Source organism: Mustela nigripes, chromosome 5, assembly GCF_022355385.1.
Source record: "Mustela nigripes isolate SB6536 chromosome 5, MUSNIG.SB6536, whole genome shotgun sequence".
Classification (NCBI taxonomy): Eukaryota; Metazoa; Chordata; class Mammalia; order Carnivora; family Mustelidae; genus Mustela; species Mustela nigripes.
In genome coordinates this window covers 24,228,406-24,243,383 of record NC_081561.1, presented here as the reverse complement: position 1 = coordinate 24,243,383, position 14,978 = coordinate 24,228,406, and the positions used below count along the sequence as shown (strand labels likewise).

At 43.9% G+C, this 14,978-nt stretch overlaps 4 non-coding genes across 4 annotated transcripts; 2 read left to right on the top strand and 2 right to left on the bottom strand.

Moving 5' to 3' along the window:
• Nucleotides 1-112: 112 nt before the first annotated feature.
• TRNAQ-UUG (transfer RNA glutamine (anticodon UUG)) lies at nucleotides 113-184 on the top strand. The gene has a single exon. It is a non-coding gene; the product is annotated as a tRNA-Gln (tRNA).
• A 6,016-nt stretch (nucleotides 185-6,200) lies between these two features.
• TRNAS-GCU (transfer RNA serine (anticodon GCU)) lies at nucleotides 6,201-6,282 on the top strand. The gene has a single exon. It is a non-coding gene; the product is annotated as a tRNA-Ser (tRNA).
• A 3,873-nt stretch (nucleotides 6,283-10,155) lies between these two features.
• TRNAR-UCG (transfer RNA arginine (anticodon UCG)) lies at nucleotides 10,156-10,228 on the bottom strand. The gene has a single exon. It is a non-coding gene; the product is annotated as a tRNA-Arg (tRNA).
• Nucleotides 10,229-14,022: 3,794 nt separating this feature from the next.
• On the bottom strand, nucleotides 14,023-14,094 carry TRNAM-CAU (transfer RNA methionine (anticodon CAU)). Its single transcript has one exon. It is a non-coding gene; the product is annotated as a tRNA-Met (tRNA).
• Nucleotides 14,095-14,978: the final 884 nt, after the last annotated feature.

Below are 14,978 nucleotides of genomic sequence, written 5' to 3'. Positions count from 1 at the left end.
GATTTTCTATTAATATTTAAGAAATTCTAACTATAGTTCACAACGTGCTGAACACAATGAAAAACTCTGCATTGAATATTCAGAGATATTCCGTCAGGAACAAGTGCAATGTGGCCCCATGGTGTAATGGTTAGCACTCTGGACTTTGAATCCAGCGATCCGAGTTCAAATCTCGGTGGGACCTGCTCTGGTTTTGGTGACCTCACCCCATATTTCAAATCGCTATTGCATCCTTGTGTGTGGGCAGGATCTTTCCACTCACGCTCTCTCCATCTAAAGAGCGTTCTGTAATTCTTACTATCTTCTCACTTTATGAAGAATGACTTTTTTATACCACCTTTGTGTCCTTGAAGAGCACTCACACTGACTCCCCAGGATCCCAAAGTCCATCTTATCTGCTTTAGTCTTAAGGCCCTAACAGTTTTTGTGCCAGAAACCCTTCCTTCTTTTCTACTCCTGTAGCTCCTCAAAATGTAAGGGCCAGGAGCAAGAATGTGCATAACAATTCCATCAGAAATCTCCTGGGTAAAGGACTCTTTGGTGATCGCTTCTTGGCCTTTTGGCTAAGATCTAGTGTAGGAGTCTATGGTGAGCACTGTGGGCTCTAAACCCAGTAATCTGAGTCCACATCTCTTTGGGACCTCATCATCCAAGGGCAGTTTTCCTTCTGTGGTTCTTCTAACTCTTTTACTCACCTTCTGGAATTCTACACATGCCATTTACTTCCAAATCCACAACCAAATCAACATAGAGTCCTTGGCCAAGAGAAAATTGTCTCTGACTATTCCCCCACCGCCCCCTTAGAATCCCTCTTGGTGCCTGTTTTTGCTTGGTCTGGTGCCTGAAGTCAGTCAGATCCACGGGCGTTAATTATGTGCTTCTGGTGATGAAGAGTTCATATGTCACAGGCCCCACCTGTGACTTTTCTTCCTACGAGGTTCATGCACATCCTCTGTAGACCTGAAAATGTCCTGACCATGGAGAGAAACCCCCACCATCATTGTCATTTGAGAGTTTCCACTGTTTGCATACCAGAGGCCCTCCTTTAATGTGTCTTCGATTGAATTTACACTCGCACACTTTGAAGATCTACTGACCGGATGCAACAGTATCCATGTCTTCCCTTGAAGGTCTGTTGTCACAGAGGTCCCATGTGTGGTGATCAACACTCTCTCTAGACATTGGACCCTAAATTCCTTCTCTTGACTCTCTTTCATTCAAGCATATTCTCCAGTGTTCTCAGTGACAGCAAAAGAAAAGCCCCCAGAAACTCCAGTGGCCTCTCAACATCGTTCTAGAAAAAGCCCTGCAAACTTCCTCATAGCTAAGCCCAAGTCATGGCAATGTTTTAGAACATTAGAACGTTTACATAATGTATTAATTTCCTACTGCGGCTGTAGCAAATGACCACAAATTTAGTGGCTCAAAGATCACAGTCTACTTTTCTTACAGTTCTGGAGATCAGAAATCTGAAATCAAGATGTCAGCAGGTTTTCTGGGGACTTCAGGGAAGAATCTTGTGTCCTTGCCATGTTCAGCTTCTAGAGAACTCTTCCCTGTGTCGCGTCTTGCTTTTGCAGTCATGTTTCCTATTATTGACTCTGACCTTTCTCTGGGTATCCTTAGAAGGTCCAGGATAATCTCTTCATCTCAACTTAATTTTAATCCTCAATTTAATCACATCTATAAAGGTAAGGTAATGTATTCACATGTTCTGGGGATTGGGATTTGGGCCTTTGTTAGAAGCCATGGTGCAGCTTACCACAGCCTGCAGTACTAAACAGCACATGTCTATTAATGCTTTTTGGATTGATTCTGTTCATGAGGACTTTTCTCAGAGGTAAAATTTGGATCCAGGTTCCACATGCTTTTTTTTTTAAAGAGACTCTTCTAGAGCGGCTCCCTGGTGGGATGATTGACATCTGAACTCAGATCTGGCAATCTTGGGGTACCTTGTGTCTCCACCTTCTCAATGGCCTTCCCTCCCAGCCACAGGCTCTCTGGGTCTTCAGGCCTTCCTGAGTTTCCTGGTTATCTATCCAATGTGTAATTACCAGCAGGACCGGCATGAATTACCACAGCACTGACACTTCAAACAAGATGCTCTTCACCTTACAGTTGCTCTGGGTCTCCAGGGTGAGCATCGCTGGGTCTTTCTGCTTCGGTGTCTTTTGTGATCGGCCTTCAAAGTATGGGCCAGACTGGGGTCATCTCAGAGGTCAGCTGGGGAAGGATCCATTTCCAGAGTCACGTTGTGTGTGGCAGGATTCAGTTGCTTAAAGGTTGTGGAACTGAGGGCCTCAGTTGTGGGCTGGTTGCTGGCTGGAGTCCAGACACGTGGACCTTACCAACGTGGCAGCTTGTTTTGTCAAAGCATGTGAGCTGAGAAAGCAACCGTGCAAATGTTTTGGTAAAGTCGGAAATCACAATCTGTTGTAATCTAATCATGCGAGTGAGATCCCATCACATTTACTGTGTTCTGTAGGTTAGGAGCAAGTCCCTGGGTCCAGCCCTCACTGAAGGGAAGGTATTTTACAAAAAGTACGTTTACCACCCTGGGTTTCAAAGGCTCTAGAGATCCCGAAGCTGAATGGCTTTCTGCTATGACTGATACTTTGCAAGCAGCTTTTTATTTTATTTATTTATTTATTTATTTATTTATGGCTTTGTCAGTGATTGCTATATCAAGAGCAATTCCCAGTACCTCCCAATTGGGAAAATTACTTCTAGGTGTTAGCTTTTATAGTTTTCCTTTATCTTTCTTTACAATTAAGCCAGCATTGAAGAGTTCAACTATCATTCTTCTAATATCACTCCTGACAGGTGAATCAGAATCTCACAGTGTAATGCCCAGACGTGGCTATTTTCCCAAAGTTCCTCCTGGATTCGAATGTGCTAGAAGCAGTGAGGCCCACTGAGCTGATTTTTCCCTGACCACCATATTCAGCTGGCTACCACTCCATGGCATTTGCTACTTTCTGACATAGTGTATGTTTTGAGGTTTTAATTATTTGTTGCCTATTTCTGCCTAATTCACTTTCACCGGGAGAGGGGATTTTATGCATGGTGTTCGTTCCTGTACTTAGAACAGGGCCTGGCACATAAGAGAAGCTTGATAAATATTCTTGGAAAGATTGAATCAATGAAAGAATCAATGAACTCTTCAGTTTAACACTGGTCATAGGTTTTGACCGTTTCCAGCTCTAACAGCACCAAACCCAAATACATTTTTTTCTTTCCAGAAACATTTTAGAATTTGTCACTCTCTTAAGCTTAAAAACAAGTACAACTCTGTATTTTTTTGACCTGTTTACAGGTATTTATTATATTGATTTGATAATTAACATTTTCTATCTATTAAATCATTCCTTGGTACCTCCTTAGAGCCTGCAATTTGAATCCCGATCACGTCATAGAGCTGTGCGTGCACACATGCAGAGTTATTATTATTATTATTTTTGTTTAATGACCTTGAACGTAGTTGAGAAAGAGAAAAGCAGCCAGGGACCGCTAGTGTTCCAAATTTAGCTTCATTCTATTACCTTTTTCAAAATAGAATTTATGAAGATACGAAATCACAGAATTATGCCCTCCCTTCCTGACCCAGGACAAAGTCCGGCTTCCTTGTCCCTTGCCTCAATCATCCAACAGAAGACAAATGTTACAATAAGTACCCCCCCCGCCTTTTTTTTTTTCTTTTCAAATTTGAGATATAATTGACATAGAACATTGTGGGAGATGTGCAGCGTGTTGATGCTTTTATATGTTGCACAGCATTGCGTAACACCTTCATCGTGTCACAGAATTACCATTTCCTTTTTGTGTGACGAGAATATTTAAGATAGGGTGTCTTACCACTTTATATAATGTAATATTGTTGACTATAATCACCAGCTTGTGCATCAGCTCTCGAGAAGTCACTTATCTTCTCACAGCAAGTTTTGTTCCCTTTGACCCCCCAACTCCCCAATTCCACCCCCCGCCCAGACCCCGGTAACCACCATTCTACTCTGTATTTTTTTTTTTCTACTCTGTATTTCTAAAATTTCAGTGTTCAGTTTTTTAAGATTCTATATAGAAGTGAGACCACGCAGTATTTGTCTTTCTGTGTCTGACTTGTCTCACTGGGCATAATGCCCTCAAGTTCTAACCACATTGTCACAAAGGACACGTTCCTTCTTACGGTTGAATAAGACTCCACTGTTTCTGCGTATCCTTGTAGTACGAATGTGTATGTGTGCACAGCTTCCTCTTTCTCCATTCATTCACTGACACTGGTGTTTCTGCGTTTTGGCTATTGTAAATAATGCTGCACCCGGCATGGGATATTTCTTGGATATCTCTTTGATATCATGAAAGAATCTTGTGTTTGGTCAATAATATGGCAAAGATATCTCTTTGATAACCTGTTTTCATTTCCTCTGGATAAAAACCCCGAAGTGGGATTGCTGTCTTTAATTTTTTGAGGAACCGCCATAATGTTTTGCACAGTGGCTGCCCCAATTTCCATTCCCACCAACAGTGCACCGTGTGTCCCCTTTCTCCACGGAGTTGCTAACGCTTCTTCTCTCTTGACGTTTTAGTGATAGGCATTGTAACAGACATGAGATGATAGCTCATGGTGTTTTTGACTTGCGTTTCCCTGATTACTGGTGATGTTGAGCAGGCCATTTAGATGTTTTCTTTGGAGAAGCGTTGTTCTGTGAAAGGAAGGTCCATGCAAATGACCCCCGGAAGCAAAGGAGCTGGAAGACTGAAGGAGGAGGCCAACAAGTCTAGTTTGACATAGTTCTCTGACCATTTTTAAATTGGATTTTTTTTGGTTGTTACTGAGCTGTCTGAGTTCTCTCTGTATATTTTGGATATTAACTCCTTTCTTAACACGTGGTTTGCAAATATTTTCTCCCATTTCACAGCTTACTTTTTCATCAACTTGATTTCTTGTTGCTGTGCTGAAGCTTTCTAGCTTGATAGACTTCCCACTTGTTGATTTTTTTTTCTTTTGGTGCCATATCTGAAAAATCGTTGCCAAAATAAACATCAATGAGCTAACCCCCTCATGATTTCTTCTAGGAGTTTTATGGTTTCTTATCTTATAACTCTAACTATAAGTGGATTGTCTTCAATCCATTTCGAGTAAATTTCTGTGAGTGGTGTGAGATGGAGGTCCAATTTCAATTTCTGCATGTAGTTATCCAATTTCGGATAAATTCATTATTTGAGTTATATCCAATGGGAAGGTTGTCTATGACCTTCATTATGTTGAGGTACATTCTCTCTGTATCAAACTTGTTGAGAGTTTTGTTTTGTTTTTTTAATCATGAAAGAATGTTGTGTTTGGTTAATAATATGGCATAATATGTGAAACACAGAAGGACGTTTGTATTTAAGAAAGTCTTAAAACTCCCCCTTTAACTGAGATCCTCCAAGGTCTCTCCAGGTGTGTGCCCTTCCTAGTTGCGGCAGCAACAATCCCAACTTAATCCAACTGCAGGTGTGTTCCTGGTGGTCTTTGTCTGGAGGGCATTGAAATAGGCAATAATAATAAAAAAAAGTGACAATAATAAATTATCTTTTTAAAATCAAATTTGCCTGTACAAAACAAACAAAACAAGCCGAAACAAAACAAAACTCTGTCCGATGGTCCTAAAATTCTTTAATAAAGCCCGAAATCTCTGGTCTGACACTGGGGACCAGTTCCAGTGGATCTGACCTTCACCTCCCAGCCCCGGCTCCTCACCAGTCTCTCGCTCGCACTTCTGGGAGGTGATGGCTCTTTCTAAGAAGCGCTGATGTTCTCTACACCAGACATCTGAGAACCCTGCCGAGGAGGATCCTGCAATAACAGGCACAATACAGCTCGTTTCATGGTGCTTTCAACGTCCATGGCCTAAAGGAGTGACGAAAACCAATTTGATTTCTAACACCAAAGCACCCATGAACTCCATTCTTCCGTCGGAGGCTGCCAGGTTTCCTGAGGAAGTGCATTTGGTTTTTACTCGGGTCCACTCCCCTCTCCCCAAACCCCTCCCTCCCGGGACTATAGTCTCTTCTTTATTATTTTTTCCCTTTATCAAGGCAGGAAGGCCACTTACAGAAAGCACAGAGGTCTTCTCTATTAATAAAACATATAATCAACAACGGAGGTTGCCGTGCTCAGCATCGCCACATAATACTTATCTGAGGCCTCCCCTGCAGGTGACGAGGTGGCCGAGTGGTTAAGGCGATGGACTGCTAATCCATTGTGCTCTGCACGCGTGGGTTCGAATCCCATCCTCGTCGTGCGGCTCCCCCAGTGCGCCGGTGGAGTGAGGTTTTAGCTCTTGGTGAGCGAGACGATCGGCGGGCTTTGCGGAAGCGGGGGGAGAAATAAGCCCAAAACGGGCGAGACCGCTCTACCTAACCTACCTCTTTAACCGTTTTACGGAGGTTTCCGGGGCTACGGCCTGCTTGGCAGCGCCGCACCGAATCTGCTCCCGCGGCGGGGGCTCAGGGCGCCCCCGGGGTCTCCACTGTAGGCCTGAAACCCTAGTTCCGGACTTCTAGTTCTCCGACTTCTCCCGCCACTGAGCTGCTCGCGCAAGAGGCCCTCAGGCCCCTGGTGCCCGCGTTCCCACCGGGGCTGCAGGCACCGCGCCCCTCGGCGTTTCCCCTACGCGCTTCCCTCGGCCGGCTTGGGTCTCCCGCCCCCGAACCGTGACCTCAGCTCTCCCAGGGGCGGTCCAGCCCTCCGAGAGGTGGTGGGCGCGCAGGTGATGCTCGCGCCTCCTTCTGGCAAGAAAAAAAAAAATCCTTTTGCAAAAGCCCAGATTTTAGGTACTCTTCCGGTGAATTCGCAAAGAAAGGCACCATTCTCCTTTTTTGTATTTCAGTTGGATTAATTTAAATCAAAGATCTCTTACACGCGCTCCAGCCTCTACTGGTTTCTCCCTTCTTTGGTCCTCTTCTGCCAGTTACATCTTAATTTGAGCACATAATCCCGTAAAATCTCTCCTGTCTCCTCTTTTCACTTTACTGTGAACTAGAACAAGGGGTCGGGTACACAGCGTAGGATCACAAAATTCGAAGGGACTGTAGAGGTGATGTATCTAAAACGCCCCCCCCCCCCTCTATCTAGCACCTGTCTCAGGTGATGAGGAAACGGAGGCAGAAACCAAACTAATTGTTATAGAAAATCATATAACGAGGCTTTCCTTATTACGGTTCATGGAAACCAAGTTCTTTCAGATCACCTGGTTAGGGTGATGAAATCTTTCCAACATGTTCAAATCCTGCGACTGACTGTGACTTTTGATATCTAGAAAATTCTTCTGAAGAACATTTGTCATGATCCAAAGCCTTATGAAGATTGAGGCTTACAAAAGCATGAAATTTGAAGCAATATCTGATTTTGAATTTTATCTAACAATATCTGGTTATATGATATACATAGTTTGAAGATGGTTTACAACTCCTAAATAAAAGAAGACTACTAAAAATGATATAATGTTAAAAAAAATCACAATGGAAAAAAAATTTTTTTTAAAGATTTTATTTATTTATTTGACAGACAGAGATCACAAATAGGCAGAGAGACGGGGTGGGGGGAAGCAGGTTCCCCCGCCTAGCAGAGAGCCCAATGAGGGGATCGATCGCAGGACCCGGTGATCATGACCTGAGCTGAAGGCAGAGGCTTTAACCCACGGAACCACCCAGCCCACCCCCCACCCCCGACAATGGAAAATATTGATAAAATTCTTAAATAAAAATTTAAGACTGTCACATGGCCCAAGACAGCCCATATCTCAACAAAAACATAGCATGTTAAGATATGGCAAACTGGAAAATTTTGTCACTCCTGTGACATGCAAATATTGTCTCCAACTTTTTAACCCTTCTCCCCTTAACCTGGCTAGGTGATGGATGAAAGGAAGATATCACAAAACTGTCCATTGTCCTTATGTCTGTGATATTTAGTGCTTCAAAATTCAAGATAATTGATCTTATGCCAAAGACTATGAGAGACACACTATAGTTGAACAAAGCTGGATATATTATCTTGCTGCAATGAGGGAGGCAAAAGATCACAGTGATCTAGCAAGTGACTCAGTAACTCTATGATTGGTCGGTTATCTTAATAATTCTTGTGTGGAAGATTGGAAGATCCAAGTAGGACATATGATCATGGACAGTGTTTTTGTTTTTATCTTGCTTCCTAGGGGTCACAGAATGGCCTTGCCTTTGAAATTATTTAAAATTATTTATGTTCCACAGGAATTGACCAGGGCTTAGCTGTGAGGGCCAGGCCAGCTCCTGGCAACACCAAGGCTGAGCTGTGAGCGTCAGACCTGGCCCTGAGTGTCAGGCACTGCTCTTCTCTTTCTCAAAATCCATGTAATTCATACACTTGGGAACTCATTTTTAAGATGAAATGCAATAGGTGTAAGATAATAGGAAAGGATAAATGATTTCTAGAATCTGTAAATCTGCATTGACTCCTCAAATGAGGAGTATTGGCCTCAGTTTTTCATTCCTTCCTATATCCAAGCCCTTTGTCTAGTAACTTCTCCATTGCTTTTCAAGAGGTGGAGTGTTGGCCCTGGCCTATGGGCTGGTGCATGAGGTTGACTTCAATCAATGGGGTATTAGTAGACATGAGTCAGGCTGGGCCTTTAAATATGTTTGCACTGTTGAGCCTGCTTCACACACAACTGCTGTCTTCATGATTTCCGTTCTTTCGAGAGTATATCCTTTTTTTCTGGTTTATAAAAGGATACTTAGTGTACGTGGTACGTTTTGTGAGGAAGGGACAGTGAGTGGCTTCACATGACATTAACACATAGCAATTGTTTTTAGTCTGAGAAATCTCAATGCGTGGCAACAAATGCTCAAGCCCCAACTCTGTACAATTTGGACGCGACAGCTGACTAGGGAAAACCAGAGTCATACCGGACATCTAAAGAAGAGGCTGAGGAAAGGAAGATGCAATTATTACCTTGTTTTAATATTCATTGCTTTCACCCAGTGAAAGCATCCTTCACGCGATCTGAAGGAACTGTGTTTCACCATGAAGTCAAGAATTGGAAATTACTTTTTCTTCATCCTAAATTATTAAATTCAGCTCTTTAGGCACAAAAATGTGTCTTTGTGTATTTTGTGCAGCGGTCTTCTCTGTTTTCCTGCTTGCCTACACACTCGGTAAGCAGCTGGGCTCTTTTCATTACCTTATGTTTTTCTGTTCTGTAATTTAGGTTTGAATCTGGGCTGTTGTCATCCTTTTTTTGACAGCAACAAAAGCAAAGGAAAAAGGGAGGTTAAGAAGGAAAAGGAGGGGGTAGAGTGAAAACCAGTAACACAGACTTCAGCAGCCAGATCTTGCAAGGATGTGCAGACTCAGACTAGAAGACCAACGTGAAGGAAAAGAAGGAAAACAGGAGAAGCAAAAAGCTCCCACTGTCCTGGCCCCTGGGCTCTGGCCTTGATCTGGGACTCAGCAAATCTGAGAGAACGGTCGGTTTACAGACCTGGGTTCCTTTGAAACTGTGAAAATGAAACTCAGGCTCTTAAAATCCAAATTTGAGGAGAGCTTGGGAGCCCTCAGTTTCTGGGATGGCCTTGCTCCAGTTTTGACTCTCAGCCTGTCTTGGGTCTTGACACTGGTTCTCCGCAGGTCTTTGAGAAGGACCTCTTTAGAGTTGGAACTGGAGGGGATTATGCTGAGCGAAATAAGTCAATCGGAGAAAGACAATTATCATATGTTTCACTCATATGAGGAATATAAGAAACAGGGCAGAGGACCATCGGGGAAGGGAGGGAAAACAGAGTGGGAGGTCATGAGAGAGGAGAAAAAACCATGAGAGATTCTTAACTCTAGGAAACAAACTGAGGGTTGCTGGAGGGGAGTTGGGTGGAAGGATGGGGTAGCCCTGTGATGGGCATTAAGGAGGGCACCTGATGTGATGAGCACTGGGTGTTATATGTAAGTGATAAATTATTGAACACGACATCTGAAACTACTGGTGTACTAGAAGTTGGCTAGTAGAATTTAAATTAAAAACAAAAAAAAATTAAAAAAAAATTAGAGTAGAAGAAAAGAAATGGGTTTGGAAAACAGGTAACGAGCGATTCTTCCCAGCACATGAAATACAGCAGTTTGGGAGAGTGCATAAAGAGGACTAACCACGAAGGGATTCGAACCCTCAATCTTCTGATCCGAAGTCAGACGCCTTATCCGTTAGGCCACGTGGTCCCCAGCTGCGACGTTCTGCCGCAGAACTTAGAAAGTATAATGAACTTTCCGACCCGTCCCGAGTTGTCAAAGAGCACGCCGGCCACCCGCGTTTCTCGCTATTGAAGAAAGGGAAACGAGATGATCAGGGTTATTTGGGGCCACCGAGTCGGGACTCAGGAAGGGTAGGAACTGACAGTTATTTCGGTCTTGGGTCCTCCAGGGGGAGAAAAGTCATGGACATTACCACTCCTGAGCAGAAAAGCTGTTCATGGCACCTGAAAGCTGCCAAAATACTGCATATTGTCCGCATTCACTATTTTGAGACTCTAGGTCCTTGGAAGGTCCTCCTGACAGTTACTGTGCAAACCGCACCCAGAAGGCAAGTCTTAGCATCTGCACCATTTTCTTTCTCGCTGTCCTGCATGGATACCTGCAGGGCCCACTTCTCATACTCCTCTGGGACTTACTTGGATTGTTGTAATGTGACATTGGAGCACTTTCCCACGTGTGTCACTATCTGTTTGGAGAAGAATAGCAATCTTTGGTTGGCGTTTCAGGAGGGGTCTAGAATGGTCCAAGGTCATTAGTGTTATCTGAAGCTTCCACATATTAAGAAATAAACACTCTAGTAGGATTACAAAAATTTCGACTGTTAACAATTCTTACAGTTAATAGATGATTCAACACAAAAATGTGTTGCAATAAGACCATTCTTTGTATGGTCGAGATATTTATAGAGTTTATAATGTTTTGTAGAGCGCTTGGCCCCATAAAGTGATAGAGATTTCAAGTAACATTTTGGATGACTGTTTTTGAATTCATCAGTGAATCTGTGTGACCTCATGCACCTTGTTTGAGGATAATGTCGATTATACGCATATCGAATTACCTTAATTTTCTATAATCCCAGGCCTTGGGAGCTTTGGCCCTCTTGGCTCATTTGTGATGTTAAATTAGCAGTTTCTGGAGCACAGAAATGGAGTCTTTTATACAGTCTTTTTTTCCCTATCCACAGGATTACATCTGGCAAATAGTAGGAGCTCAATAAAAACATGCTGAATTTCTCAAATACATATATTTTTGAATTTTGCAATCATTTTTAATATGGGTATTATTTAACTCAAAGATTCCTTTATCCTGCGAAAATCTGATTATGGACTTGTTCTCTTCCTCTCTCTCTGGAAGCAGGAAGATGGTGGCTAAACCATCATGGTTAGTGTTGGGTTGAGTGGTAAGAGGAGATTGCCAAGGCTCAGTCACCCAACCCAGTGGAGCGAGACACAATCTTCAGGAAGATCACTGGCAAGGATCTCCAGCCAAAAGAATTCTTGAGGATGACTGGTGTCTTGGTGTCAATGACCTTTCCCCTCAAGCGTCAATGTCCTTTCTGGGGATACCTAAGAAACAGAAATCCCAGATATCTGTAGCAGAAGATCACGATGATGAAAGCCTTGGACAGTTAATGATTATTGACGAGAAATGTGTTGCTAATATGGGCCTGGTTATGGCTGTGAATGATGGTTGGGGCCGGGGGAGTCAATCCATCTATCATTTCAACTGCATGTTTTTGGAGGTGGGCAGATGAATTGGCTTCCTGGTTTAGCGGGCTGAAGGGATAATTTTCTCTTCTCTCTGAAGTGATCAAGTTTGCAAGTTCCAATACGTTAGTCCGCTTACTTGTGCCTGTATATGTTGAAGTTGAAGTTGAAGAAATAATTTTTTAAAATCCTATACATTATAAAAGACATTATTGTGTAGTTTATGATTAAACAAATAAAAAACAAAGACACAATCAAAGACCAGACCATAAACTTGAAAGCTGCAGAGATTTTTTGTTTCTGGCTAGAAAATTTGATTATATTACTCCTCTGATAGTTTCTTATTGCCCATAGAGGAATAAAATCGAAAGCTGTTTGCACTGCATATTAACTTCCTTATGATTGTCCCTTTCCTTATCTCTTCTTCCACAGCTCGGTATTATGTTGGAAGACCTAAAATTTCAAGGACTCCTTTGACATCTTTGAATCTTACAGGGCCCTAAACAGTCCTGGGAATTCACCTGTTCTCATAGGATATGCTTTCTACTTCGCTAATTCCTCTATCAATCAGACCAGGTGCATCCCAACCCCTCAGCCTAATGGATTTCGCCTCTCTGTTGGTTCTGGAAGGAAGAAAATAAGCCAGTTCCATCCTTTGGAGGAAGCCAGCGGTCACTCTTCTCTGTCTGCTACAAAGCTTACCTCCCACAGCCCTTGCTGGTCACTCGGGAGTGTGCTATTAGCCAACTTGCGTGCCATGCTGTGCCCTCCCCCTCCAGGCTGTGAGTATATGTGACTGGTAAACAGCTACCCATCTCATCTGCCCAGTGTTGAGCATGGTGTGTCCGGCCATCTGGCATTGTTTAGGGCGGAGGACTGTTCCTTCACCTCTAGGGTGAATGGGAGATGATCAGAATACAGCCATTCTACTTTTCTCCCCAAATCCTTCTCCTCCTATCTCCCTCACTGCCGTGCCGTGCAGTGTGCTTGAGCAGTGTGCTTGAGTCTCTAGAGACTCTTAACTGTTATGCCTCCTTGTATTTATTTATTAGTTTATTTCCCTATCTAGAGACCTCTTTTCCAAATTGGTGCATTGTCAGGGCAAAGGTAATGCAGCAAGCCTATTTTACTCGTTTTCACAGATGCCTGTAGCCATGGTGATGACCCTTGGTCACACTCTGTAAACTAAAATACTGGAATGTTCACTTAATTACTGCATCATGATGCTATCCTGTGTACCTGAAGCAGTGGGTCACTATGAACTAGGTTGTCAGAATACTTAATCAGAATATCTCTTTCCTGCTGTGTCTGCACTTTCCCCTGTGCTGTAATAAATCTTAACTTTGAGTATATGTTCAGTCATGGGAGTCCTTCTAGAAATTCATCCAATTACTGGTTGATCATGGGGCTATCAGGAACAATCATTTTTCCTTATTCTCACTACATTTGGTGTATAATCTTTTAAAAGAAATGTCTTATTCTACTATACATACTTGTTTGAAAGTATGTCTAGACTGTAGGCTACTTTGTGCTTAGCACAGTATCTGACACATAAATATCTGAATAGGGATCTTTTCTGAGAAATATATAAAACATACACTTTAAAAAATAAGCATAGAAAACAGTCCTGTTAGAGACTGCAAAGGATGGCAGCAGCGACCACATAAGTGGTTTTCTCAGGTCAGAGTTCCATCGTGGCCACCAAAACTTTACACTCTGGCTCAGACTGTTATTTATTTACTTCGAAGATTAAGACTCTTGAATTGCAAAGGTTTGGCGCTGGGACGGCCCGGTAGATTTCTTGTCTATCCCTCTAGCCCCATGGCCACAACTACGTAACAAGTGGGGCTTTCTGAATTACTTATAGAAGATTAAATTTATCTGGACTTCCATCCCTGCCCTCACTGCCACACTCAGCTTATTTTAGCGTTTCCCCGGCTTCCTGTGGCAATGAGACTGTCGTGATAACTGGTGGCAACAATAGCACGATCACTTGGGCAACCCCTAGAAATAACGTTTATTATGGGAAGACATATTAGTTAATAATAATTGTGCTTTGCCGACGTTCTATTTATCTCTAGAGACTGTAAACAATTTCACGTTTATTTTCAGGAAGTAATTTAAACTCCGGGGTTAGACAAAACAAAACAAAACAAAACAAAACAAAACAAAACAAAACAAAACAAAACAAAAAATCTGGGTCTGTTTTCTTTCCCTGTCGTGACACTAAGCTACAAAGCTTCAGCTAAAATGGTGCAGTAGCAAAAGCTGTCTTAGCAGAGGATGGTTTCGATCCATCGACCTCTGGGTTATGGGCCCAGCACGCTTCCGCTGCGCCACTCTGCTCCTAGGAAATCTGCTTTTCTAGTAATACTCTTAACTGTGTTCTAAGGCTATTCCTCCTATTGGAAGAACCCACGCACGGTCTTCTGTTTGCTTCAACCCTTCGGTTCCCACGAGCTGCCAGTTCTCTTAGGAGTAATATCGCTACCAGAATCAAAGAGAGAGCAAAGTAGGCGCAGAGAAGGCAACACGAGCACCCTGTTTAGATTTCGGACGCAGAAGAGAGGTGGCAGGATACACAAGAGAGAACGAGAAGCTTTAATCAACAGGGAAGGAAGGCGGGCTTCCGCGCGGCGGGCGAACATTCCGCTTCGGGGACCCTGATCAGGCGCGCGTTCGCCTTTGGGAAGAACAGTCTCCAGGCTTGGTGACGGAGGTGCCGCCTGGCCGCGTGAGCCCGGCGCCGAGGCCAGCGGAGGGAAGGGCCGGTTCCCGGGCGCAGGAAGGCCGGGGGCGCCCAGGCCCACGCAGACGCCTGCGCGAGCGCACAAGGCACGCCATGCGGCAAGACAGTCAGTGCCTAACTCTCCTTGCTTTAGTGTGACGCGGTTCAGGGGTCCGAAATCCCCAGGCGGAGACCCAGGGCGCTGTAGCTGTCCCTGCAGAGGGCACGGTGGCGGACGGGGAGGGGGAGGCTGTCCGCTCTGGCCCAGCCTCCGTGACGTCACCGAGCTCGCCGCGAGGGGCGGGGCCTGGAAACGGCTGTTCCCGCGCGCGCGCTTTCAGTCTTCAATTAGGTCCGCAATCCGCACATATAAGGCGATTGCCCCCAACTACCGCTTTGCATTTTTCGGAAGTTTTCTCTGCGTTGCTACCATGTCTGGTCGTGGTAAAGGCGGAAAGGGCCTGGGCAAGGGGGGCGCCAAGCGCCACCGCAAGGTGCTGCG